Genomic DNA, 9853 nt, shown 5'->3' on the forward strand with positions numbered 1-9853 from the left:
CAAACGTAGGTAGGGGAGAATGAATTCGGAGCTTGAGAAAAGTTGGGAGGCAGAAAGTGATAGACATGGGAAAATGTGAAAAAAATACAAAAGAATTAAAAATCTGTGTAAGAGGAAAAGAATTACTTATAAGTAAAAAAATCGATAAGTAAGAAACTCAATTATATGAAAAAAAAATATGCTATATAAGTAAATTATGCATAAAAAAATTTATTATGAGTAAAAAAAATAGGGTAATAAGCATAAAACGTGTTCACCATCTAATGTTATTATACTAAACGTCTATACCTTTCATTTTTGGGCACTTATTCTTGTCCTCGTCTTTTATTGCGAAAATTATCATTTTCATCAAATTTCTCGTATAAAATGACAAATATACTCCTTATTAAAATAAAATAATAAAAAAGAAAAGAAAAGCTAAAGAATAAATTGCAATCATACTCTCAAACCTTTTAAAAATTGTAAATGAGTCCAAATAAATTATTAAATGGCTAATTAGCACAAATCGTTCATACCTTTCATTATTATTGTACAAAATGTCCCTACTTTTCATTTTTGATAGTTTCACCCTTATTTTTATGTTTCATTGCAAAAATCATTATTTTCATCAATTTTCTCAATTAAAAACTGTAAAATGATAAATATACCCTCTTCTTTAAATAAACAAAAATAAAGAAAAAAAATAAAAAACAAATTGCAACTATACTCTCAATTTTTTTTAAAAAAAAAATACAAACAAATTTTAAATAAATAATTAAAAAACAAAAATCACTTTCTTTTTTAATTATTTATTTGGAATTTATTTGTACTTTTTTGAAAATTTTGAAAATATAATTTTTGTTTATTTAAAGATGGTGTATATTTGTTATTTTATAGCTTTTAATTGTGAAAATAGATGAAAATAATGATTTTCGTAATGAAATATAAAATAACGGTGAAAATGTCAAAATATTAAAATGTATGGACGTTTTGTATAATAATAATGAAAGATAGAAACGTTTTGTGCTAATTGCCCTTTTAATAATTTATTTAGAGTCATTTGCACATTTTAAAAAAGTTTGGTAGTATGATAGCAATTTACTCTTTAACTTTTCTTTTCTTTTTTATTATTTTATTTAAATAAGGTGTATATTTGTTATTTTACACGAGAAATTTGATGAAAATGATGATTTTCGCAATAAAATATGAAGGTAAGGGTAAAAGCGTCAAAAAATGAAAAGTAGAGACGTCTTGTACAATAACATTAAAATATAAGGAGTTTTGTGATAAAAAAAAGTACAAATAAAAGATATTTTAATAATTTTCCATTTTTTAGTACTTGTACATTTTCCTAATATTGTATAATACCAAATTTAAGGATGACATAAATTTTCTCCCCTAATCCATCCCTCATTGTCCTACATCTCATGTGAAGGGAAATCATGCCACAAGTGGTAAACGAGGCAACAGCAAAGAACATGATCCCTCCCCTAAATTCCTTGATCCCGCACTATTTTTTTTTAGTTTTCAATTAAATCATATTTTTAAAATTAATTAATTAATAAATTAAACTAAATGGTAAAAAGAGTAATTTTAATAATAGTCCCGCTCTCCACTCGTGCTCCACATCTTGAAAATTCGAGGTAGGCCCCTCTAGCTCCTCCGTGTTGTCATTCTTAATTAAATAATACAGTATAATTACTTTAATGCAATCTTATCTAATCATGGCTTGTAATTTCATCAAATCCAACACTCAAAATTTATCTACTAAAATACTAGAGAACTCACAAAACAATCTCCAAACACTCCTAATTACCTTATCAATCCCTAAAATAGCTCCATAACCAACTTGATTTTGTGTCAATCTTATGCCATTCTCCATCCCCGTCATCTTCTCTTTGGCATAATTGAATCTCCAAACCACCGCGTCATTTTTCAAAATTCAAATCATGGGTAGATCAAAGCAATATGCAAAAACCCATGATGCAAAACCCAAAACTGTACTGCTTCTGTATCTAAGCGCTTGTATGGGTAAGCTGATCCGCGAAATTGTGACCGTTGAAAATGTCCAGAGCCGAGTCCCACACACTTGGTCTACATATGACAATTGAAAAATGGTTTGTGTGAATGGACAATTTTGACCATTTCGGCATGCAATCTCACTGTTGAGGCTAAAAGAAACATTTACAGCCTTTCTAAAAATTATCTTTGACCTTTTTCATACATGGGACCCACCCAAATGCCCAAAAACGTGGGATTGCACACGTAACACAGAAATAAAAAAATTGCAACGCCTTCTCTCATAAATCGGCCATGCCCAAAAACGTACTCGTTCCATACGTAAAACATAAACGAAAATCGGTTGAACACGAGAATAATAATTTGCCATTTATGTCAACATACAACACTCACAATGAAAACATGACTTACCCATACTTGAACTGATTACTGGAGATACAACTATTGAACGAGAATAGAAACTATGAAGCGCGTCCACCACTCTGAGCCAACCAATCACCAAAACAATCTCAATCGTTACGCTGCATTTCCGGTGTGTTCATCTCAGCGGCGACCTGTTTGTGTGCGTCCGGTAGTTCTACCTCTGTTGTGTTGGGATCCGTCTCAACTAGCGTGAATGAATCGTCAACCACTCCTGCCCATCGGAGGAAGTTGTGGATGCCCATGGTCAACAATACAACTACGATCTGTACTTGAAAATTGTAGCGCGACATAAGATTCAGTTTTTTCCACCAACTTTTTCATACACCGAATGCCTGTTCGATTATGTTTCTACAACACGAGTGCTTGAAGTTGAATCGCTCACGCACGTTGCAAAAATTTCTCGTCCGAACCGTCTGAGTGTCGTAGAATTGCTGGAAATGGTACAAAATATCTAACCCCTTATACGAAGCCATGTATCCAGGTCTATCAGCAAATCCTGAGTCCACAAGATAGTATTTTTTAGGACCCGACAGCAGGAAATGAATTTCTGGACCATGTATGGCGCGCGCTAACATCCGTGCATCATGCGTCGTCCCCGCATATCCCACAAACACAAACGTAAAACACAAGTTGAAATCATATGCGGTAAGAACATTTTGTGTTGGGATTCCTTTGCGTTCGATAAAATCCACGAGTTCATTCCGAGGCAAGACCGCTCTGACGTGCGTCCCGTTAATCAAAACAATGTAATCTTGGAACGACGGATGCTTGTCTGAATCCGGTATGTGATTGTACTGTAGATCTGATCTTATGAGACTCGCACTAAATTCAAGAGTTGCCTACAGCACGTGCTTGAAGTAGTGGCCGATTGTTTCCAAAGAATGGTTGAACAGCGTTTGAACCTGTCGGTACCGTTTTCCATGTGCTAATATGCACAGAAACATTTCAACTTGTACATACATGTCTATGTGCTGGCAGCTGCATAGTCTGTAGTTGTCCCGGACTATGTGTGTGAGTCTTCTAAGCATGGGTAAGCATATCCTAAATTCTGCGTAGCACTGCTGAGGACTACATTGCATCGCATCGTGCATGAACATGTGCCAGTTCCTTGCGAATGGAAATCGAGTAATCTGACGTATCTACCAATGGTAATAGTGTGCCACATCAAATTTCGCCATCCAACAATACCGAAACCACTTAACAATATCATTTTCAAGCAGTTGCATGAATTCCTCTTCACCAATCTCATCTTCGTTATCAGATAAGAAGCACGCAGTTGAGCTCCAAATGCGCCATTACCAAAGTCCCTCGCTATGTTGGAAAATTCCCTACCTACTTGGAAGGTAAGAAGACAGTAACATTTCTCTCACTCTCTCTCTTTATCAAATGAGCATAGTCATTCGTTGCTGCAATGAAAGTTGCGATGTTTCCCTTATAAAGAATTACTTAATAATGCAATAATACAACTGCTGAAATTATTCTCTGTGCAGTTTGACAAAAATGTGAAGAGATTCCCCTATCTATTGAACTTTATAGCATAGATAGGTTGTCAGAGATGCTCAATTATGCATGACAATTGTTGACAAACTCAAACTAACAAGCAGTTTTGTGAACATTGTATAAGTACAAACGACAAACATGGACATGAAATCTCAGTAGTTCCTACTACATACATGGATACAAAAAATACACGACAACAACATTTTGAAGTTGACGAATCGCAAACCAACTAAAACGAAAAAAATAACAAAGCAAATACTCGTTCCACGAAGACCCTCTATAACGTTTAAAATTTATTCAGCCCCGCACGCAGTTCTCATTGCGGTCGTCTTTTCCTATACTCGTGCCAGTTCTACTCCAACCAATCCATTTTCTCGTTCGCATCCTCCTGCATCTCGAGAACCTCCATGTTCCACTTTAAAGACAGAAACGTGCAGGTCCAAAAGTAGAGGTAAGTTTACTTTTGCATCATGCGCGTTGCGAACAACTCTTTCATGCATGTCTTCATGCTCGGAACATTGGATCCGACTAAGTTGTGGCTCAATCAACTGAGTACGACAATTCCTTAGCCGATATTTTAGTTCTCTTTTCCTTGCTTTTACTGTCTTCGGATCTACGTTTCTCTTCACTCCTACGGTCGGAGACGTCCATGCTTGATGTGGACCTGTCTAACTTGTTACCCTCATCATTGGAGCCGCTGCTCTCTTCGTACATCGGCATTGTATCACGCGTGTCGTCGTTTGCACTGTCTTCGAACATAGCAAACCCAGTCCTGCACAGCTTCGTCAACGTCGTTGCATACTTCTCGCTGTCAAACGTGTCGACGAACAAAAGTCGATAGGCATATGTCTCTCTACAGTCTTTGTCTTTGAACTCTTTGTTCTCCTATTCAGAATGGAAGAAAAAGAAATGCACAACGAGTAAGGAACCGCGTAAGGAATAAAAATATAGAATTACACAACTAAATGTTATGACATAAGCTCCAATTGCGACATGTTTGAGTAAAACTTCCATGCACAAATGAAACAAATACTAGGGTGCTGGTTAACATTCGAATTTGGAAAGTGGCAATTCAAGCAGATTTGTACCTTAATCTTTTGCACCCACCACTCATCGGACTCGACTAGGTGGTCACGTGCAGAGTCGTATGCGAAGTCGGTGCTATCTGTCAAGTTCTGGAGACGTTTATACTTGACCCGAAGATAATCCTAATGATTTTTCAACTGCTGCCTACTCCAATCATGCCCGGATATGGTGTTGACCAATTGGACAATTGTGTGCCAGCCATGTTTCGTGAAGCACTTCCCACTACAGTGCTCGTCGACTATTACGATCTCACAAGCGATAATGAAGACTCGATTATCTTCTGGCATCCACTGGGCAGTCCTCTTTGCACAGGCTTGGGTCGAGATTGGTTAGGGGTTGGAAGTTGAGGCAGTGTGGAAGTCCATATGCGTCTGAGAAGGAAAATGAAATATACACGAGATGCAGAGTTTTGGTACATGTATACATACAAAATTTTAAATTTATAACAACACTACAAGTATTGCCCACTAGAAAGGAAATAGAGTCTGAAAAAGAAAAAACAGTAAGTTTGGCTTGTTAGTATCGGCTTAGGAACTTATCCTGAAGAAATTGTTTTGCAAAATATGTGCAACGAAGTCTTAGAACAAGTAACATAGATGTGCAAGTCGTCGGACATGTGATGCAGATTCAATAATAAGAATAGAACATGATTTCAAATTCTCGTCATTCCAGACCCCATATGAAAGAACCTAAAAGAATTAATCAACAAAAAAATACTAACATGAACCCTGAGAAAACAAATTGAGCACTGAAAACTGAAATCAAAACGAAGGAAACATGTAACGTCAAAAACAATCTTTCTCATTGCATATCCTTATTAAAAAGCAAACAAAACATTATATCACAAATTCATGCGTTCCCATTCCAAAACAAACCTAGGAATCCTCTTTGCTCAATAACATATAATTATACCATAAACGCCATTAAAAAATTTCAAAAATTTAGTACAAAACAATATTCCAAGGAAAATTACAAACACTTGTAATTACATAATGAAGATCAAAATTCATATAAATCCCCGATTCGAAAACATTTAGAAGCATATTATAGTCTGATTTCTTTACAAAATTGAAAAAAAGAAGGAATCAAACAACAAAATTTTAAATTCTAGTTCCAATTTATATGCGTAAGTCAGAATATTAGGATACTTCACCAAGAAAAGGGTAAGTGCAGGAGAAAATCAAGAACTGTTGCTATGTTGTAGATATCTTATGTTACTAAACAGATAGCTCAAAGTTAATATTACTTTTACGAACTATTTTGCCATCATCACGTATTTTGTAAGAGGAATTCGATTTGTAAAACCATAGAAAAAGAAAGGTAGATTTTCGACACTAATCGAGGTAGAATATGGATACATAGTTCTCTTGAACCTGTAGGGAATTTCCAGTCAAATCCACGCCGTCGTCGCCGATGAAAGAGGAAGAAATTATTGGCCGATTGGGGAATTTCGTTTCTATAAAAATGGGAGAGTGGGGGTTTGAGTGTGAGATGTGGAAGGGTAAAATTAGAAGGCTAGCCACAGTAAGGAGCAAGTGGACTAATTTGTTGTCTAGTTGTTTAACAATATTAAATCAGAATCTACTGTGTCAACGGTCCATTAATTGCTTGGTAGCGTGCCTAGACATGCGATGAATCATTATTGTACTAAAAAATTGGTTAACTGAGAAACTTCTTCTGTAGGACACTATATGTCAACTCCACTACAACATTGAGATCTCTCGAATATACTTTCTAGAACATCATTAGACGATTTATGGTAATTGATTCAAAGTTTAATTTTCCTCACTTTGTAAATTTTTTATTTTCGTGTGTCATATGTTAGAAATTGTTCCCAAGCATTACATTTGGCAAAATTTCGAGAATTATATGAAAGCTGGCAACACAATTCTCTATACAAAATTCCCATACTTTTGTTGATGTACATAGTGCACTATATGGTTCCCATGCCATAATAGTATTGCTTGATTCATTTGTGATTGTGTTATTATTTAGTTCAACAGGAAATAATTTTAAGCATGGCAAATTTTGTTTTAAAAAAAATATAGGTATTGCTCGTCCAACAATAAATTTGATTACTAGTAATTTTTTACAGTCAATATCATTGAATAATTCTTCCAAGTTTATTTTGTAGATGGATCCAACTAGTTGTGGCAATTGTATAGATATGTTCCAAACTGACGAGACTAGGTCATCATCAATACAACACTGAGCACCTTACGTTGGGATGAAATTCAAGACAACAGAGGAAGCAAGGGCATACTATGATGATTTTGGACGACAAAATGATTCTTGGATTTGTGCTCAAATAGTGGTTAAGTCGCGCCCATGTATAAATGAAGTTACCCTTATTAAATTTGTTGTGAGCCCACATAGAATAGTAGTTCCGAAACCCACAAAAATTTGAATCAACCCAAGAAAGCCAAGAATATGTTGATCCAAGAATAATAAACTAAAGAACCAACACAATTACCGACAATATGTTGACCATGTGATCACAAGATTTAGGAATCTCACCCGAATTGCTAGAACACCACAAGAAACATCTTGATAGGTTCAGAATCAACAAGGAATTGAAAAGCAAAATTGCTTACAAAATAATCTCTTGATTTGATATATGAATGAATGTTCTTTACAATGTAAAATAAAGAGTCCAATTTATAGGGAACTCATACAACCATATTCTAAATGAATTTAAAGTCTAAATATTACAAAAGTTACCAAAAAAAGAGTTTTAACTTAAATAAAAGATCTCGCAACCACAATCAACTATGTGGCCACATAGTGTACTTCTTTATGGTCACATAGACCATGCAAAATTATTCCAGATAGCCTCAGTATTGAAGCATGCCGTTTGGCAACTATGTGGTCGCATAGTTGACGTCGCTTGAACCAAGTTGATATATCGCGATTCCTCTTCACGACCATATGAAACTTGCTCATTTACTTGCCATGATCAATCTTTCATCCACCAAGGCTTGGGTAAGTAGTTCCATCGCTTCTTTGATCCTCTTCGCTCGTGACCTAGTCATAGAACCTTCTTCAACGGTCAATAGATCCTTACTCGGACTTGCCTTCGTTGCTTGGATCGTACCATCCCCTCATTCTTCCAAAGGATTCAACCTCGAATCTATACTTGCATCAAAGAGAGAAAGATCAAACACATTAAAATAGTTGAAACGATATACTCACTAGGAAGATCTAGTTTGTAGGCATTATTGTTAATTCTTTAATGACTTAAAATGGACCATATCTCCATGGTTGCAACTTTGATTTTCTTTGTTCTGAAAAACGTTCCTTTCTTAAGTGTACCCAAACCCAATCCCCGGGTTCAAAGAAGTTTGGTTTGGTCTAGACAGCTAAGAAGTTTGTAGGCACTACTCCTTTAAAGAATAGATCTACAATATTAATAGCATTTGGGATGGACAAAATGTCTAGACCAAACCGAATCAAACCGAACCAACTCAAACCAAGCAGTTCGGTTCAATTCTATCAAAAAAATTAATGGTTTTGGTTCGTTGAACCGAGAACCATTTGGTTTTGGTTCTAGTTCAAAAATCAGAACCAAAGCCAAATTTAATATTTAATTTTATATATAATAATTAGTGGAGATCCTAATTTTATATTCATTGAGATAGCCCATTAATTGAATACAATTTATTAATCAATTTTGGGTCATTAGCGATAAACAACTCATTAGCTGTCTACACCCTAATTTTGTATTCAGTTGAATTATTTCTCCTTCACTCTTTTTCAATTTACACAATGTCATAGCATATTGGTACCGCATTTCATCAAGTCAGTGGAGTGTCATTTAAGATCGAAAAATGAAATTGGTCAGTTATTTAAAAAGTCTCTAAACTCTTTTTTTTACCTTGAATGTTTGATGAGTTATTTGTATTCTTCACAAATAGAGAAAAACCTAATAAACATTCATGAAATATTAAACGATTAATATTACTTGTAGAAGTGGACCGTAAAAATTTTGATAATTCATTTTTTATTGTAGGAGTGTGCCTTCAAAACTATTGCAATTAATTTAGAGAATTATTGCTATTACTTATTTAACATTTTTTTGTATGACAACGAAAACTGATTTTGTATTCAAATTATGAATATATTTTATTTGTTAGTTATGACTTTTTTGATCTCGATGATTGAAATTTAAACTTCCTAAATGTTTGATGTTTATTTTCTTATTTAGGTATACATTACTAATTTATATGACACAAATCTAAAAATTTAAGAAATGAAATTAGAACCAAATCAGAACCGAACGGTTCGGTTTAGTTTGGTTTCATATATTTAAAAAAACCATTTGGTTCTATTATCAAAAAAATCATTGGTTCATGGTTTAGTTTGGTTCTCTTGGAACCAGAATCATATGGAATCATGTCCACTCCTAAGTAGCATCATCAAAATTATAACATGGAATGTGCTATTTTACTAAATCTATCTACCACCACAATTATGAAATCTCTTCCTTTCTTAGTCCTAGGTAAATCCAATACGAAATTCATAGGAATATCAATCCAATGTTCACTAGAAACATGTAAATGTGTATACAATCCTTGAGACAAAACCTTAGACTTAGCCTTTTTACAAGTTATGCATCTACTACAAATTCGATCAATATCAATTTTCATCTTAGGCCAATAAAAATGTTCTTCTAACATCGTTAAGATTTCTTAATCCCAAAATGTCTCATTAAGCCTCCACTATGTGCCTCTCTTACTAACAATTCTCTTATTAAACATTTAAGAATACAAACTTATTTGTTTGAAATAAATACTTATCATGCCTGAAGAATTTATCTATAGCTCCTTTATCACATGATTTGTATATA

The 9853-nt window shown here is 34.4% G+C and overlaps 1 long non-coding RNA gene across 1 annotated transcript; it reads right to left on the reverse strand.

Moving 5' to 3' along the window:
• Positions 1-3963: 3963 nt before the first annotated feature.
• On the reverse strand, positions 3964-6552 carry LOC111393887. Its single transcript, XR_002702507.1, has 2 exons — positions 5010-6552; positions 3964-4806 (listed from the first exon to the last, which is right to left on the reverse strand). It is a non-coding gene; the product is annotated as an uncharacterized LOC111393887 (long non-coding RNA).
• Positions 6553-9853: the final 3301 nt, after the last annotated feature.

Source organism: Olea europaea, chromosome 4, assembly GCF_002742605.1.
Source record: "Olea europaea var. sylvestris chromosome 4, O_europaea_v1, whole genome shotgun sequence".
Classification (NCBI taxonomy): domain Eukaryota; kingdom Viridiplantae; phylum Streptophyta; class Magnoliopsida; order Lamiales; family Oleaceae; genus Olea; species Olea europaea.